Consider the following 19,851-nt stretch of genomic DNA (forward strand, 5'->3'; position numbering starts at 1 on the left):
ATCGTATGAAAAACTGATAACCTAAAAATATGGCACATCTGCAATTGCATGCACCACGTCTACAACTACATACACCAACTAGGAAACTAACGTTGAACTATTCAAAAGATAAAACTGCATTTGGTTGTTACTTGGTAAAGCATTGTGCATTTTGAAATGAAACGGACACCCATTTCATTTCACATTTCACATCTCACAAATTCTTCTCCCATCTTCCCCCTCACTTCTCAAGTTCTGCTTTTTCCCCTTCCCCTTCAACCAAGTTACTAAGATACTGAGAAAGAAAGGTAAGAACTTTCCATTTCCTTATTTTATATAGAGTGAATTTGCATTTCACATATATTGCATCCTTGTATTGTTTGGTTGTACTAAAAATGTCAATCACAGTTGTAGGGTGTGTTTGGATTTCCAATAAGATGATAATTCTGAAAGTAAGTTTTGAAAATAAAATCAGTTTGAGATCATACTTGGTTATCCCTCAAAAGTATGCTTGGAAGTAAACTTTTGCCTTAAAATTCAGCTTGGGAGAAGTAAGACTTGTGACATTTTTGCAAATTCGATTTACAAACTTTAATTTAAACATGCACGCACATAGTCAACATAAGAACTTTGTTTAAGGTTGTTGAAAATTAGTTTTCTAACTTTGCCTACTTGTTTGGTAGTTGGTACCATGTCAGACCAAGTCTCATTGAAACTTGTGGTAAACAAAGAGAGAAGCAAAGTCATATTTACAGAAGCAGGGAAAGACTTTGTAGATGTTCTGTTCAACTTCTTAAAATTGTTGCAGGAGCATGAAACTCAACATTGATGATATCGAGCCAAAGAAGTTGTGTTCAAAGTGGCCTAATTGCAATCATGACCTGTTGAGTACCTTTGAAAATAAAAAATGTAAGTGTGGCAATCTTATGACTCGTTCATTTCCAGACAAAAGCAGAAAAGTTTACAAAGGATTTGTAAAAGACGAGGCTACTTTTACAGTCATGAATGATCTGTTTGTCTGTCATTTCAAACACAATGTATACATGCCTTGGTTTCTTGAAGAGAAGTAGGGTAAATGACTTGAGTACAGTACACACAATGAAAGTGAATGTCACCAATAAAACTCGAGTTTTTCTCCGGCTGTTGTCGAAAATAGTAGTACTATTCAAGACAAAGTGAAGCTACGACTTGGGAGATTAGTCTCATGTCTTCCTTCGACTATGAGTCAACACAAAACAACCAAAGTGAAACTAGTTATGAGCAAATAAAATAGGAAGATATTGTTTGCTCAAGGGGAAGAAGATTTTGCTGACTTCCTTTTACGTTTTCTCACTTTACCTTTGGGGGCAGTAGTGCATATGTTGGGAGGATACTTTTCTGTGGGCAACTTTGATGGGTTGTACAAGAGCATACTTGGTTTAAATGAAAAATATTTTATGTCTAAGGAAGAGAAGGACATGCTTGCTTATCCTTGCATTGCCTCAAAGTTCATGTCAAGCATAAGCAAGATGATGTTACCAATTTATGAACAAGCTTTATATTTTACTAGTGTTAAGGATGGCACCAAAAACTGGTTGAACTTGGTGGATCCCAAGTCATCAAATGGTTATGCTAAGGGACCAACAATGTTCATGGCTACTGATGACTTGGTCGTGGCACCAATTCCAATTTCGGCTTTATCATTGCTCAAGCAATCTAAGATATCTCTGGATGACTCGAAGGAAAAAAGTTAATTGTCACCATTGGCATTAAGGAAGTAAGAGAGTTTTATCTCAACCAACTATAGCTAATTTATGGTTTTTTCTTGTTTTTGTATTCACACTGGATTGAGTTTTTGGTAGAATATTAGTAGCATGTTTGTATTAACGTTGCAATTGTGACTTGAATTCAAATGTGCCTTAACTGCATGGTCTGTTTGGATTTTCGGTGACTGGGTTCAAAAGTATGTTTGAGAGTGAAATTAGTTTGGGAGTCATGTTTGGTTACCCTTCAAAAGCATGTTTGAGATAAAAATTTTACCTGCAAACTCAATTTTGAAGAAGTAAAACTTGGTATACTTTTGCAAACTTAGTTTACAAACTTAAGTTTGACCCAAACTGAAGTTTCCAAACTTTAATCCAAACATGTTGTCATACCCTAATTTCGTCCGGGCACCATCTGTTTGGTGGGATGCGACCTTCGCTTGACCACTTTGAGGTACTTGACACCCATCGTTAGGCAATCCGTGAAGTTCCGCGACATGTCAGGAGTCGAAAGGAAGCGTTAATGTGCGATCCGTAAAGTTCCGTAACATTCCAGAAGCCAAAGAGGGGATGGTTGCGTAATCCGTAAAGTTTTGCGACATTAAAGAAAGAAAACAAGTGTCGTTACATAATCCGTAAAATTCCGTAACGTTACGAAAAAGAATCAGCAAAAAAAGGTAAAATGGGGTGTATTTAGTAAAATGGAGGGTGCAAATAGAAATTATCAAATCTGGGCCTTTCTAGAGCATTCTGGGCATTTCCTTGCTTAAGGTGGAAGCAACCTAGCTCACCTGGGTGAGCTGGGCGGCAACCACCTCCCCCGTTTTGTTAAAAAATGGCTTCCGGACTCTCGTAATGCTTCCGTAAAATTCCCATAACCCTAAATAAGCATATTTCACTTAATATGGGTGAGAGGGAAGAGAAATAAAAAGAAGAAAATCAAGTCCTATATGCTTCCGTAACTTTTCTGTAAATTACGAAAGAAGGGGGGTGAACTTATCAAAATGGGGGATGGTGCAAATAGCAATTTTTGAAATTTTGAATTTGGGCCTTCCAGAGTATTTTTGAAGCAGGGTTGCTTCCCAGAAGCAACCCAGCTCGCCTGGGCGAGCTGGGCGGTAACCTCCTTCCCCTTTTCCTATAAATAGGCAAAAATGGGCTGTTCTAAGGATCCCTGAGCCCCCCGGCTATGCATTTTAGCTGTTTTGGGTGAAAAAAATTGTTTCCGTGAAGAAAATCCAAGCCGAGGTGCTTCCGTAACGCTTCCGAGACGTTTCCGTGAGCAAATCCGTGAAGGCTTTCCGTCGTTCTTCACCGTTCTTCATCCATTCTTCATTCATTCTTCAACGGGTAAGTTTTCGAATCTGAGACTTCCAATTCATTTATTGTTTTTTTGGCTTTCATCTTTATTTCGTTCATTTTTGGTTTTCTTTTCTTCCGTTTTTAACGAGCTTTAACCGATCGTTTAAGCCATTTTCTCACCTAATAAATGATAAAATGAATTTCAACGATCATTTGCGTTGTAATCTCATTTAATCACTGTTAAAACAAAATCTAACCGATCGTTCACGTTGTAATCTCGGTTAAACCAAAAAAGGCAAAATAATAATAAAATAATCAAAATATCTTGAAAAATAATAATAAAATAATCAAAAAAATCAATCGGACGTTTTTCTTTGGAAGTTTTCTTGGATCAATTGACTAATAACCAAAGTGAAACTAAGGCTAAACTCAACTCACAAATCAAGCTTTGTCCGCAAAAATCACCTAAAAACCGTTTTAAGGTCCAACGCCTTAAACAATCCTCTTTGCTTTTATCGGTTAACATGGACCGTTCAAAAGCATAAAATCAACATGTAACTTTACCGCTTTTGCAAGAACTACGTAGGTCTGATTTCCTCATCGCAATTAAGGATACGTAGGAGCAAAAGCCCCGCTTTTGTCGACCACCCCAAGAGATCGTTAATGGTCCAACGCCTTAACGTTTCTCTCCTTTCAAAAACCAAGAGATCATTAATGGTCCAACGCCTTAACGTTTCTCTCCTTTCAAAAACCAAGAGATCGTTAATGGTCCAAACACCTTAACGTTTCTCTCCTTTCAAAAGAATCAAAAGATCGTTTAATGGTCCAAAGCCTTAAATGACCTTTTGTTCAGTCAAAATATATCTTGCAAAAAAGATAAAAAAACAACTTAACCAACGTTTAGTTCACAAAGAATTACGTAGGTCTGATTTCCTTATCACAATTGAGGAATACGTAGGAGCAAGGGAAACATCCTTGTCGACCACAAAAAGATAAAAAATAAAAAAAGCGTAAAAAACATAAAAACATAAGAAAGGGAAAATAAAATAATTTGAAGTCATATTTGCACACTTGATAAAAGGTCGTCGTCCCTTGTGACAGACACGTGGGGTGCTAATACCTTCCCCGTGTGTAAATGCAACTCTCGAACCTTTCACACTTAAAGTTCGTAGACCACACCTTTCCGGTTTTTTCGACGTTTTCCTCAAATAAACGTTGGTGGCGACTCCACGCATTTTCCTCCCATGGAAGACGCTTTCGTGAGCCCTGCGTCGCCCTCCCGCCGAAGGGTAGGTTGCGACACATGTCCTAAGTTATAAATGAGATACTTTTGAAAACAAAGATTGAAGGCAGTTGAATGGGATACAAAAATGCTCTGGGCTGCTTTTAATCATGTTACAATGTTGTCATGGTGTAGGGTCTTAGCATATTGGAAGCATCTTTGACCATAAGATCAACTCTAACAAATGGTCTCAGCCAGTAGGTAACTGATGTCAAGAAGTAGGAGAAATGGTCTTAGCACATTGAAGTTGTTGAATATGGTTGATAACATGTTGATAGACCACTCTATGGAGGCTAGGGTTCCCACTTCGAGGAGGGAGGCTCTCCTAAAATATATAACAAATAAAAATGCTAACTGTGGAAGCAATGACTTCCAAGATTATTTTAATAATGCCAAAGAATCAAGAGTTAAGCAAGTTCCAAAGAATCAGGCTTCAAGAATCAAGTCACAAAGAATCAAGATTCAAGAACAATTAAGTTTCAAGATTCAAGATTCAAGAACAATCAAGATCAAGATTCAAGAACAATTAAGATCAAGATTCAAGAGAAGTTGATTTCAAGATTCAAGAGAAGAAATCGAGAAGCAACAGTCAAGACTTCACAAGGGAAGTAATTTTTTCAAAAAATCCAAACATAGCACAATTTTGTTTTACAAAAGAGTTTTCTCAAAATTTTCTTAGTTACCAGAGTATTTACTCCCTGGTAATCGATTACCAGTTTCATGTAATCGATTACCAGTGACCAAATTTGATTTCAAAATGTTTTTAACTGATTTCCAACGTTTCAAAATATTTTTCAAATGGTGTAATCAATTACACTATATTGGTAATCAATTACTAGTGTATCTGAACATTGGAATTCAAATCCAATTGTGAAGAGTCACAACTTTTCATAAAATGCATTGTGTAATTGATTACATGATTATGGTAGTCGATTACCAGTGATAACTTTTGAATAAAAGGTCAAAAGTTGTAACTCTAGACATGATTTTCTCAAGGTTATAACTCTTCCAATGATTTTCTTGACCAAACATGAAGAGTCTATAAAAGTAAGACCTTGACTTGCATTCAAAAGAACTTTTACAACTCTTTAAAAATTTTTGAGAACTTCTAAGAATTCCTTTCTACACATATCTCTTCTTGTTCTTCCTTTGCCAAAAAGCTTTCTAAGTTTTGTTTTTTCCAAACCTTGTTTTTCTGCAAGTGAAAATTCTGCAAAAAACAAAAGTGTGCTATCTTTTCTTCTCTTCTCCCTTTGCCAAAACAATAGAAGGACTAACCGCCATAATTCTTTTGTGTCTCTCTTCTCCCTTTTCCAAAAGAATAGAAGAACTAACCACCTGAATTCTTTTGTGTCTCCCTTCTCTCTTCCAAGAGAATTCAAAGGGCTAACCGCCTGAGAATTCTTTTGATTCTTCCCTTCCCCTTGAACAAAAGATTTCAAAGGACTAACCGCCTGAGATATCTTTTGTTTCCCCTTACAAAGATTCAAAGGACTAACGGCCTAAAAATTCTTTGTCTTAACACATTGGAGGGTACATCCTTTGTGACACAAGTAGAGGGTACATCTACTTGGGTTGTTATACTGAGAACAAGAGAGGGTGCATCTCTTGTGGATCAGTTCAAGTGGAGGGTACATCCACTTGGTTTTTCAAAGAGAACAAGGGAGGGTACATCCCTTGTGGATCTTTGGCTTGTAAAGGATTTTACAAGGTTGAAAGAAATCTCAAGAACCATTGGTTGCTTGGGGACTGGATGTAGGCACGGGTTGTTGCCGAACCAATATAAATCTTATGTTTGTCTTCTTCTTCCCTATACTCTTTAATTTCCGCTGTGTACTTTTAATTGCCGCTTTTACTTTTGGTTAAGTTATTGTTTCTGTTCTTTACTTTCTTAATTTATTAGTAAAAGCCTAGTTGAATCTAGTAACATTAAGAAGGATAAATTTTTAATTAGCCAAGACACATTAATAATTAATTCAACCCCCCTTCTTAATTATTCTGAGGCCACTTGATCCAATAAGTAGTATCAGAGCAGGTTTCTTGAGAAAAGTTTCAGAACTTCAAGATTCATGGCCTCCTCAAATTTTCTGTTTTCGGAAGGAAACTCCATCCATAGGCCAACTATCTTTAATGGTGAGGGTTACCACTATTGGAACACCCATATGCAAATTTTCATTCAAGCCATAGACTACAACATTTGGGAAGCAATAGAGTTAGGACCTTTCATCCCTACCATAGTAAATGAAAGTACTAGTGAAACCAATGTGAGTGCTTTAGAAAAACCTAGAGATCAATGGTCTGAGGAAGATAGGAGAAAAATTCAATACAATCTTAAAGCCAAAAATATCATCACTTCTGACCTAGGAATAGATGAATATTTTAGAGTGTCAAACTGTTCAAATGCCAAGGAGAAGTGGGATACACTACAACTTACTCATGAAGGCACCACTGATGTGAAAAGATCTAGAATTAACACCCTTACACATGAATATGAATTATTTAGGATGAACCCTAATGAGAACATCCAAAGTATGCAGAAAAGATTCACACACATAGTCAATCATCATGCCTCCTTAGGAAAAACCTTCACTAATGAAGATTTAATTAATAAAGTTTTAAGATGCTTAAGTAGGGAGTGGCAGCCCAAGGTAACTGCCATTTCTGAAAGTAAAGATCTTTCCTCTATGTCTCTTGCCACTTTGTTTGGCAAATTGCAGGAACATGAAATGGAACTTCAACGTCTCAACCAAAATGAAGAGACCGACAAAAGGAAAAGAAGCATAGCACTCAAAGCCTCTTCCTTAATGCAAGAAGAACAAGAAGAAGAAAAATCTGATGATGAAGAGGACTTCTCACTCTTTGTGAAGAAGTTTCATAAATTCATCAAAAATAGAAGAATGGAGAGAAGCCATAACTTCAACAATGGGAAAAGATCCCAAGAATTTTCTCCTACACTTAAATGCTATAAGTGTAATCAACCTGGTCACATAAAGGCAAACTGCCCCTCAAATGAGTCATGGCCCGAGAAGAATGAGAAGAAAAGCTATAAAGAAAGAAGATCCAAGAAGGCGTATATTGCTTGGGATGACAATGACTCATCCGATGGTTCAGAGAAGGAGATCAACCTTCTATACAAGGAATATGAAAGTGATGAGAACATCTCTCAAGAAGTTTAAGTAAGAAAAACGAAAGGCTGACTTCCATCTTCAAAGATCTAGGCACTTAAATCATGAAAAAGGTAACATGAAAACCATTCTCTTTTAAATTAAGTTGGTTGAAATTTTCCTTTCAATTAAACTTGTTTATATGATGGCTAACAAAATTTTATTTGTTTGTCTTGATGAATTGTTATTATGAGTATGTGCTTATATGTTGGATTGAGTTATTTTCTTTCTCGAAGCATGAAGTTTATTATTAAAACAAATACTTGATAGTGCCTATGATTCTTACATGATTTGTAGTATGATATGTGAATTACTTGCTTAAAAGTCATTCATAAAGCTTTTTCAAAAATATATTATGTTATATATCTTTATTTTTATATAAGAGTTTTTAGATATAAAGTATTTTGATCCCTTTTCAAATCCTTTCACTCTAAGAATTCATTCAGCACTTAGTTCTCCTAAAAAGCTCTCTGGTAATCGATTACCACAATATGTAATCGATTACAATGAGTCAGGCTAAGTGTAATCGATTACCAAATTTTGTAATCGATTACAATGCGTCCCTACTCTTATAAATTCAGATTTCAAAATCTAAAATCCGAAACCTTTCATTTCTCTCGCGAACCCTCGTTCCCAATTCGTATTTCTGCCATAACTTACTCATTTCTTATCCAAATCACGTCCCACAAAGCCCAAAATTCATCTTTTTTCATCCTCTTTCATTTAAACCGATTGAAATTTCGAATAAGTCTCTCAAATGGTGGAACCATCGAAGAAGCGCAAGGGTTCTTCAAGTAGAAGCCAACGACATTCTGAGGCTCAGGATACTCCAATTCCTTCCTCCATTTCCTCCTCCTCATTGTTCTCATCGGAAGAAAAACGTATACGGTACACAAACCTCTTCTCCTCTCGTTCTATCATTGACCCTAAGTTCATAGATATGGATTTCTTTTCTGATGAGAGTTTCAAATGCATTCAAGCATTTCAAAATTCAAATCTCATTCCTTTTATGTCTTTAAAACTGCTTGTGTATTCTGAATTGGTAAAAGCTTTTTATTCTAACCTTGAAATTCAAGAAAGTACCTTGATTTCAGAGGTCTATGGGATAAAAATGGTCATTGACCAATCCCTCTTCTATGATTTGACCCAATTATCTAGTGACTGTGTACCATTTGAAGGTGCACTGGACGATGATTGGAAGTTTGATTTTTCTGTGCATGTTGCCCGCTGGTTGGTTTGCACCAACCAAGCGGATATGACCGGAAGGCTGATTTCTGGTTCATTGGCTCTTGAAAGCCGCATCCTTCACTATCTTATTGTTCGTATCTTACTCCCAAGATCTTCAAACCTTGCACAGGTTTCTGAAGAAGATCTTATAGTCATGTGGTCCTTTCATACCGGCCGACAAATTGATTGGGCACAGCTAGTCCGGTATCGCATGCATAAGGCATTGTGATTAAATGCTCCTCTATCCTATCCACACTTAGTTACTTTGTTCCTTCAACATTTTAACATCCCTCTTGATTCTGAACCTTATGTTCCAATCAAGAGATCTTTCTTGATTGGTGCTGCTGTGGTTGCGTCCTTTGGTTACCGCAAAGAGCGTGATGGCTCTTGGGTAAAAAAGGGTGCTCAACCAAATGATGATGGACACTTACCGGTTGAAGGGGATTCTTCTCTCCTTCAGAGTATGTTGGACAGGTTTGATGGACTTTAAACCTATGTTGGTGAAAGGTTTGATGCTTTGGAACGACAAGTGGACACGTGATTCGATGAAATGGACTCAAGGATCACAAAGGTTGAAGAAGATGTCACCATCATTCGCAACTGCCTTGATTTACCTCCACCACCACCATCAATTTAGACATTACCATTATTAATAGTATTTTGATTTCTAGCCGTGTATTAGGCTATATTATTATGACATTTGAACACTTAGTATTTTTTTAGTATTTGCTTAGTATGGCTGAACATGATATTTATGGTTTGTGATATATGACTAAGTGGTTTGCATTTCAATTTGGTTTTATTCATGTTTTGCTATATGTATGTTTTAGAATCTTTTATGTTTGTTTTACAAATTATGCTTTGTGTATGATTAAATTATTCATGTTTTACGCACTTTGGCCTTTTTGATGTTGCCAAAGGGGGAGAGAAAAATGGGTATTTTAGAAATCAAGATATTATATTTTCAAAGCTTTAAAATTAAGCATAAATTCAAAAGGATAGGGGGAGAAAGAGATGAATGAACGGTAAAACAAAACTTGTATGTATCCTTTTGATTTCAGGATTGTCATCATCAAAAATGGGGAGATTGTAGAAGCAATTACTTCCAAGATTATTTTGATAATGCCAAAGAATCAAGGGTTAAGCAAGTTCCAAAGAATTAGGCTTCAAGAATCAAGTCTCAAAGAATTAAGATTCAAGATATATCCTCTTAATCTGATGGACTCTTGTCTCTTTCTGATGGGCATACTATCATTTGGGTTAAGTGGTCTAACATTACTTCTCGATTCAAAATTGGCAAGAGGTTTGAGATGGGTAGGTGTCATACTTGTAGTTTTTAGAGAGGTGTGGGGTGTAGGCAAAGCGTCATCCTCTAGTGGGTGGAGATGAGCAAGTAGAGGAGAAATGGAGTTAGGTGGAGGTCCAATAAAATGTCAGAGGTAGGAGACATGGAAGATGTGGTGGATTTAAGCTGACAAGGGTTTTTGAGTTCATAGGTCGTTTCACCGATGCGAGGGATGCCATGTAACCAAACGATCTCAACGGAGAATCTAGCGGCTAAAGATTGGGCGAAGTAAGACATAGGCAAAGCGAGAAAGTGGCTGAAGTTGGTTAAGCATTTGACCATGACCCAAATGACAATGTGACGTTGGGATGAAGTCAAGTGAATGATAAAGTTCATGCTCAAATCCTCCCAGACCTGAGCTGGTTGCAGAAGTGGATGAAGTAACACTTGTGATTTTGTTGGTAGGTACTTGTGGTGTTGGCAAGTGGAACATGTTGCAACGAAGGATTTGGTGTCCTTGGACAAGCTTGGCCAGTAGAAGGAAGAGGTGACACGAGGTAGTGTGGGTTTGAACCGGGAATGGCTGCCCATTGGAGAAGAATGAAATCAATGAGGAGTTATGATGCAATCCTACCCCCAAGGACATTGGATAGAAGACTCTAAAAAGATTGAGCCAGAGATGCAGGAGAAGGCCTTAGGATTTTCATGAGCCTTAGGGTAGATTTTGGGCCCATGGGCTAAGTATGAGCCCACTTTTCTTTGTAAATATTAAAATAGATTTTTCTTCTTTTGGGCCTTATATTTTGGCAATTTTAGGTTTGTAGGGTACCCTAAAAATTAAGGGTAGCCTACCCTATGAGTTAAGGGTACCTTAATGTATAGGGTTTTAACCTTGTATTTCAGGGCATTTTGAGTAGTCCTTGTAGTAGGGACTTTTTTTGTATTTTCATGTATTTTGGCATGGGGGTGAGCTTAGCTATTGGAGGGGTGTGCATAGTTTCTCCCCTCTAGTTTCTCAAGGAATATGCTAAGATGCCTTTGGTATATTCTTGGAATATTCCTTTGGCATATTCCTTTCTCATGTGCTAGAGTCACACTTTCCATTCTTGTGACATCTAAAAGGAATATGCTAAGATGCTTTTGGCATATTTTTGGAAAATGCTAATATGCCTTTGACATATTCTTAGAATATGCTAAAATGCTTTTGGCATATCCTTGGAATATTCCTCTTAGATTCACATGAAATGAAAGTCAGTGACCTAGGCTATAAATAGAAACATGTGTAACACTTGTCACAACTTTGATGAATGAGAGTCTTGTGAGAACCCTAAATACAAGGCCCAAAAATAATGAAACCTTAATCTAATATGTACAAAGATAAGTGGGCTCATACTTAGCCCATAGGCCCAAAATCTACCCTAAGGCTCATGAGAACCCTAGGGCCTTCTCTTGCATCTCTGGTCCAATCTTCTTGGAGTCTTCTATCCAATGCCCTTGGGGGGTAGGATTGCATCATTGCCTCCCCTTTGAAAAGGATTTGACCTCAAATCTAGAGGTTCTTAAAACTCAGGGATTCTTTCCTCAACACCTGTAAAAAGAATTAAAACATATGTATTAGTGATGTTAAGTATGTTAGAGTAGGTTAAGGACTGAAAACCCTTTTCCTGACCATCGTCCCATGAGAGAACATAGATCCTCACCAACTCAATGAGTGGTGCTACAAGTATAGAAAAATATGGGACAAATCTTTTGTAAAAGTTTGTTAAGTCATTGAAGCCCCAAATTTCCCTTATACTTGGTGGAGTAGGCCACTCAGGAATGACCTTTATTCTCTTAGGGTCCATGGGAAGCCCTTGATCACTATTTAAAAAGTTAAGGAAAGTAATGGAATAAAACATACCTTTTTCTTTATTTTCATGTTGATTATTTCTACAAAAAATTACGACAAACATAAGGTGTCCCATATGAGCACCTAGGTTTGTATTAAAAAAAAAAAAAAGAGAACAAACCTACCTAACGAGTCCCTATGTACACAAATAATGAAGATGTTGGGTGTATGAGTGATTTTACAAAAGAGGGTTGCACCACTCAACACATTCATCATACCACCTATCATAGGGATTAGGTGCCTCATAATACCTATTTTGGGCACCAACAAAGCACAAAGATTTAAGCTCTTACGAACCAAACCCTCATCCAACAACTCCTTTACTTGAGGAATAACCTCAAGCTCAAGAGGTATGGCGGTGCTAAGGGACGTTTCCTTTGATAGGAGAAGGCAGAAAGATTGTTTAAGAAGGAGTGCTCTTTTAATATCACATTTTGTTGCAAAATGATTTTCTTTCTTAACAATCTTCTTGGAGGAATCATTTTCCTCTTTTTCCTTCCCCTTGGCCTTTGTAGACAAGGCCTTACTATCCTTCTTTTTCTTTTGGTTTTCTAGTTTTTCTTCCTCATCCCTTTTATCTTTCATAGTTAGTTGATCTTTGGCCACCTGTGAAGGTGTTTGAGGATGCAACACAAATTTAGTGCCAAGATGGGCGAGGGTAACCTCATTAGTTAGGCCATTGTAAATTATCTTCCTATCAAATTGTCATGGCCTTCCTAAAAGAATATGTCCTGCCTCCATGAGAACTATATCACAATTAACTTCATCCTTATATGTCCCAATGGAGAAAGGTACCTTCACTTGTTGTTTAACTATCATTTCCCCTTGTTCATTGAGCCATTGAAGTTTATAAGGTTTTGGGTGGGGAATGATAGTAAGGTTCAACTTGGAAACTAATCTTGTGCTACAACAATTGCAACAAGATCCACTATCCACTATGAGAGAACAAGTTTTATCTAAAATTTTGCATCTTGTATGAAAGATGCTCTCTCTGTGGGATTGAGATAGATCACAAGATTGACCTCCAAGGAGCCTTCTAACCATTAGGAGGTCACCTTCTTCATGGGGGTAGACTTCCTCACTAGACTCTTCACCCCTTGCTTCATCTTCACTTCCACTAAAGGAAAGGGAAGAAGTAGTCTCCTCTTGACTATTATAAATGTCTTGACCCCTCATAATCATGGTTTTCTTTGTGGGGCATTGAGAGGCAATGTGACCTCTCCCAAGACATTTGAAGCATTTAATGTTGCTAGTCCTTTCTTGGGAACTAGTCTTAGGGGTGGATTTCTCTATGTCTTACCCTTATCTTCCTTGGGTTTTGAAGGTGCAGCCCCCAAAATTCTTTGGGCTTGGTCCTTCCTTGGATAAGAGTGAAAGCCATAAGATTTTGAAGAAGAATTTCTTTTAAGTTGTTGCTCCATTCTTATACAAAGTTGGACTAGCTCATCTAGGTCCCTATATGGAAGGAGTTCAACCTTATCCCTCACTTCCATATTAAGCCCACTAAGGAACCTAGCTATGCTCGCTCTTTCCTCCTCCCTAAGTCCAGCTCTTAAAAGGAGTAGTTCCATTTGTTGTCTATATTCTTCAACACTCAAACTCCCTTGTCTAAGCCTTTGGAGCTTGTCCATAAGCTCCCTTTCAGAGTAGGAGGGAATGTGCCTCTTTTTAAGGGCACTCTTAAGATCATTCCAATACTATACTAGAGGATCCCCATGAATCCTTCATTCCCTAACAAAGGAAGTCCACCAATAGAAGGCATACCCTTGAAAGCTAAGGGTAGCCAATGGAACTTTTCTCTCTTCGCTAATATGATGGCAAGCAAAGAGTTGTTCAACCTTCATTTTCCAATCTAAGTAGGCCTCAACATTATCTTTTCCATGGAAATATGGGAGACTAATGTTAACCTCTTGAGGCCTTCTATCTTTTTCTCTTCTTTGGGAGTGATATTTAGTATGTGAACTATGACGCCCTCTATAATAGCCGCTAAGTTCTTCACTTAAACTCTTGCAAGAGGCATGACTACTATAGGAGACATGTTTTTCTCTTTTCATTTCTTTCATTACTTTTCTTCTTTCTTCCTCTCTTATTTTCTCTCTTTCATCTTGACTTATTTCTTCCACTCTTTTTTTACCTTTTTCTTTTCTCTCTTGTTTTTCTTTCCACAACTTAAGGGATCTCAACTCATCTAATATCTTACACACGGGGTCCTTAGGAGTAGAACCCTCAACATTAACACTAGATGAAGAATAAAGACTCATGTTGGTTCCTAAGTTATGGTTCTTTCTTGTTGGGGGTTTGAAAACAAAAGGTAAAAGAAATTATGGTTGAAACTAGCCAAAATAAACACTAAAAGAGGTGTGAAATATCAGGTAAAAACTAATTGGTAAAAGGCAAGCTATCTAGGCGGTTTGACAATGGAGGGTAAAGGAAATAAGCTATGAAAGTAAGCAAGAAATTAAAGTGCAAGAAATGCAAACTAGGCGGATCCTAAGAGTGTTTGGATGACCTCATTTAAGGTTATCAACAAAACACTCACTATCCTAAGAGAAAATTGCCTAAAATTATTACACACAAATGGAAGTAGGGTGACCTATTGGAGGCTCCCAACTTACTTCCAATGAAAGGCCTTTTTGTTACAAAATTTGAAAGCAAAGCAAATTGCCAATTACAAAATTACAAAAAAAAGAGTCCTCAATTGTGGTGGCTATTCTCTCTTTAGTGTTTCACTCAATTTGGAGTGCCTCTTAGTCCAATAGCTCTTAAGGTGGTTGGCCCCTTGCTTCTTGACTCAAATTCTTCAAGGTATGGCACCAATCCTCCTTTCCAATTCCCTATATGGCAACTCACAAGCAAGGAAACAAAGAGACAAGCAATAACCAAAGACAAAAAAAAATTGAAATGAAACCTAAACCAATAGAGTTTTAACAAGACAAACTTTCAAGGATTATTCAACAATTAAAGCAATGAAAAGCACACAAAAGCAAGCTAGGACTCAAAGAGAAACCTAGAATGGCTCTAGAGTAGAGTAGAAAAACTAAAAAAAAAGACTCAAGAAACCTCTAGTTTTGGCACTTGTTTTCACAATAATTTTCAATTGAAATTTCAGAACTAGGATTGGTATAAAATAGGCACCAATTATAGAACAAATTTTGAGCCAAAACAACAAGAACACTTCTCTTTCACTTTTTTTTCCTGGACACTGATTTTTCAGCCAACTTGTGTGATTTTTCTTATTTTTTACTTTAATCCAAATCGCTTGGTTCTTTTTTCATAATTTTGGTCCAGGTTTCTAGAAAATTCAGTAAACATTTCAGCTCAAAACACGTAGTGACCAATTCCCAGTAATTTATACAAGTTCATATGTTCAAGCTGCCAGCACCAGCGATTTCAACCTAGAAATCAGGAATAGTGTTTATGTTGCTTAAGGCTTGGATAGTTACAATTTGTGTTTACTTATGCTTAATTATCTTGAATAACATAATTCAAGAGAGCTTAAGACTTATTTTGATTCACAAATCCAGCCACAACTCAGCACCACAACTCAACTTCATCATAGGCATCATATAGGAAACTTAGAAAAAAAAAAAAGAGTTCAACAACAATACTACTTGTAGAAATTGATTTAGAACATGTTATGAACTAAATAACATGCATGAATTAGACTCAAAATTCAAAAGATAGGCTACGAATGACAAGAATACATGAACAAATGTATCTAGAATTCAATAAACAAAACAAAAATTCAACACAAACTTAGAACATAATGTGACAATTACTATGACTAAATATGACTCTAAGACAACATGGATTAAGTGATTTAGACTTAGATTTTTGAGTTTTTTTTTCTAATCAATATTTTGGAAGAAAATTTAGATCTAAGTTTCAGCACAATAATATTATGAATGAAAATGATAGAACCTAAAATCAACACAAAAACATAATTCAAGAATAGATCTACAAAATTTGAACCATAAAAATGCAAGAACAAGTGTAGATCTAAGATTTAATCGGTTTATTTTTTTGAATTTACTCTAAACAGCACCAAACCACAAGACAATGGAGGATATACATGGAGAATAAGATGAAGAACAAGGAATTAAAGAGAATTCACCGAACAAAAAGATAGAAGAAGCAAAAGAACATCACCTAGATGAAGATGCTCTTGATACCACATGATGTAAGCTCCATTGGAGCTTGTAGGCCTAGGATCTTCTTCATCAATGGATTCCTTTGCTTCTTGGAAGATGAATGGCAATGGAATGGAGAAGGAAGAGAGAGAGGAGACGCCACTTCAAGGAGATGATGAGTCTAGAAGAAGCTCACCTCCACAGGAGGCCATGGATAAGAGCCTGGAAGAAGAAGGAGATGAATGAAGGGAGAGGAAGAGAAGAGCACGAAATTTTGTGCTCTAAAAGAGCTCTAAAATATGAAGTTTAATTTTCAAATGATCAAAGTTGAAAAAATTCACACACATGGCCTCTATTTATAGCCTAAGTGTCACACAAAATTGTAGGGAAATTTGAATTTCTATTCAAATTTTACTTGAATTTGAAATTGAATTTGTGGAGCCAAAATTTCACTAATCAATTATGATTAGTGAAATTTAGCTATGGTTCATCCCACTAATCCAAGATCAAGTCAAAGATTCTCCACTAAGTGTGCTTAGGTGTCATGAGGCATGTAAAGCATGAAGGACATGCACAAAGTGTGACTATATGGTGTGACAATGGGGTGTAGCAAGCAAATGATCACCTCCCCCTCTAAATTTTAATTGGATTGGGATTCTCCCAATTCAATTAAATTTATTTTCCAACACACATCAAATATTCACTTAATGCATGTGAAATTACAAAACTACCCCTAATACAAAAATTAGTCTAGGTGCCCTAAAATACCAGGGCTGAAAAATCCTGCATTTCTAGGGTACCCTACCTACATTATGGAGCCCTAAATACAAGGCCCAAAAATAATGAAACCTTAATTTAATATGTACAAAGATAAGTGGGCTCATACTTAGCCCATGGGCCCAAAATCTACCCTAAGGCTTATGAGAACCCTAGGGCCTTCTCTTGCATCTTTGGCCCAATCTTCTTGGAGTCTTCTATCCAATGCCCTTGGGGGGTAGGATTGCATCAGATACGATTTCACGTTGATGGGTTATTTGTTGGGAAAAAGGGGAATATGGTGTTCGAGAAAATAAGGTGGGGGAAGTCCTTGTGGCATGGAGAAAAAGAGGTGATGGCAGATTAAATAGGTTGGTCCAAATGGGCACCAGAGCGGAAATGTTGGGTTTGGGATGTGTGGGTTGGTTGATGGGTGAAATGGTCAATAGAAAGCATGTAGAAATGGAATCTTGATGGGCCATGTGACAAAGTTGGTGGAAGGAAGTGAAGTTATTGGTTAGCTTGGGCTTTCTAGTAAAGGAAATGGGTTGGCCTTTTGAGGTAAAGGACAATTTGGGAATAGAAAAATCCGAGACCACAATACCCAAAGAACTTAGCCAATCAACTCCAAGATAAGATCGACTCCCTGTATAGGAAGAAGATAAAAAGAGATGCAAGAATGATAATGTTGGAGGGAAATGGCTACCTCGAGGAAAAAACTAGCACAAAAGATGTATTCTCTATTGCCAACCATAACAAGAAAGAGGGTGGTGGGTTGTGTGGGAAACTAAAGATATTGGGCTAGACGAGGTTGTTATATGTTGTGTGAGCTTCCAAAGTCAACCAAAATGGTGATTGGGTGACTAGTGATATGGCCAGAGAAGCAAATCATTTTGTAGGAGGGTTAGCCATTAAGAGCTTCGACTAAAAGGTGAAAAAGGGTAGGTGTGGTTAGGTAAGGGTGACTCAAGTGGACTATGGTTGTCATCATTTTGAGTGGGGTCAAGGGGGTAGGCTCATCCTCCTCAATGAGTAGCAAGAGTTGGGGTTGGGCACATTTATGGCTTGGGTGAAATTTGTTGTCATAGTTATAGCAAAGGCCTTTTGTGCATCTATCTTGGTATTTAGTTGGGCTAAGGCATTTAATGGGTATAGGGTTAGTGGTGGGTACAAAAATGGATGGTAGTAAGGGAAAGGAAGTTAGTGGGTTGGGAGAAGGGCAATAAGTGGTTTTTGGTCAAGTATCATGAAGTTTGGCCTCAATCAACTTGGTCAAGTATCATGAGTCCAGATAAAAAAAAATCAATAGAACATCAAAAGAAAGATCGACCACTTTATTACACAAACTGTTGTTGGTAATCAATGACACTGCCCTGTTGTCAGAGCTTAAAAATTTTCGCTTGATGATTTTCATAACAAGAAGGTATAAAACGTAACTCAAGGGCATAAATAAAAGATTCCCAATAAAAGTGTTATTGGTTGTGGTACATCCATTGGAACCAAGCAAGGGCATCACCTTTCACAAAGAAAGCATCAAGAGAAATGTGTTGCTCAAAAGGGATTGGATATAAGGAAAAATAGTTTCATGTCTGGAAAAGCTAGTCCAAAGGGTTTGATCCGTCAAAAAAAGGGAAATGGATTTTAGGAGGTTGGAGACTGGAGTTGGTAATGGAAGTTGCAAACAGGGATATGGTGTGAAAAGGGGCAAAAACATTGGTAAATGGGGTCAGAAAAGGTTGGGTTAGCGAAGTGGAGTAGGAGGGAGAGACAAAAGGGATAGGAGTAAGTAATGGTGTGGAAAGGGCAAGATGTGGGAAAAAAGGAATGAGCTTTACCATCAGGACCAATGACAAAGGTGGTGGAGGAATTTGTGGCAGCAATGCTTTCCAAGATTATTTTGATGATGCCAAAGACTCAAGTCAAGAATCAAGAGTAAAGCAAGTTTCAAGAATCAAAGAGTCGTTCAATCAAAGCAAGTTTCAAGAATCAAAGATTCGTTCAATCAAGATTCAAGATTAAAGTGAAGATTCAAGAGAAGACTTAATTAAGATAAGTATTAAAAGAGTTTTACAAAATATTGAATAACACAATTTTGTTCAAGAGAATTTTTCAAAGAAAAATCTTTTACCAAGAGTTTTACTCTCTGGTAATCGATTACTAGAAGGCAGTAGTCGATTACCAGTAGCCAACATTCTTTTCAAACTGATTTACAAAGCTGTAATCGATTACCATAATCATGTAATCGATTACCAATGTTTTAAAACGTTAGATTTCAAATTTCAAGAGTCACAACTTGTGATCAAACTTTTTCAAATCATTTCAAACTTGTGTAATCGATTACACAATACTTGTAATCGATTACCAGTGTTTCTAAACGTTGGTTTTCAAATTTAAACATGAAGAGTCACATCTGTTGATGTGTAATCGATTACACTACAATGATAATTGATTACCAGTGACTTATTTTGAAAATTAAATTACCAAAAGTCACAATTCTTAAAGTGACTAGTTTCTGAAGATTTTTCAAAAGTCACAACCTTTAAAGTGACTAGCTTTCAAAAGAGTCACAACTTTTAAAGTGACTAGTTTTCAAAAGAGTCACAACTTTTAAAAAGTGACTAGTTTTGAAGAAATTACCAAGAATCATAAACTTTTAACTTGAGTCATCAAATGAATATAAATATGTGACCATGGCACGAATTTTAAAAAGACAACTTTCAGATTTCTTTCATTCATTCAAAGCATTCTTCTAAGAGTTTTTGTTAAAAACTTTCTTTATTCAAGAAAAGTTCATTGTCCAAAAACTTGTGTTATTCTTCTTCTTCATTCCTTCTCTCTCTTGCTAGAATAATTCAAAGGACTAACCGCCTGAGAATTCTTTTGATTCTTCCTTATCCCTCTGCCGAAAGATTCAAAAGACTAACCACCTGAGAATTCTTTTGATTCTTCCTCTTCCCTTTAAACAAAAGATTTCAAAGGACTAACCGCCTGAGATATCTTTTGTTTCCCCTTACAAAGATTCAAGGGACTAACCACCTAAGAATTCTTTGTCTTAACACATTGGAGGGTACATCCTTTGTGGTATAAGTTGAGCGT

Source organism: Glycine max, chromosome 16, assembly GCF_000004515.6.
Source record: "Glycine max cultivar Williams 82 chromosome 16, Glycine_max_v4.0, whole genome shotgun sequence".
Taxonomy (NCBI): domain Eukaryota; kingdom Viridiplantae; phylum Streptophyta; class Magnoliopsida; order Fabales; family Fabaceae; genus Glycine; species Glycine max.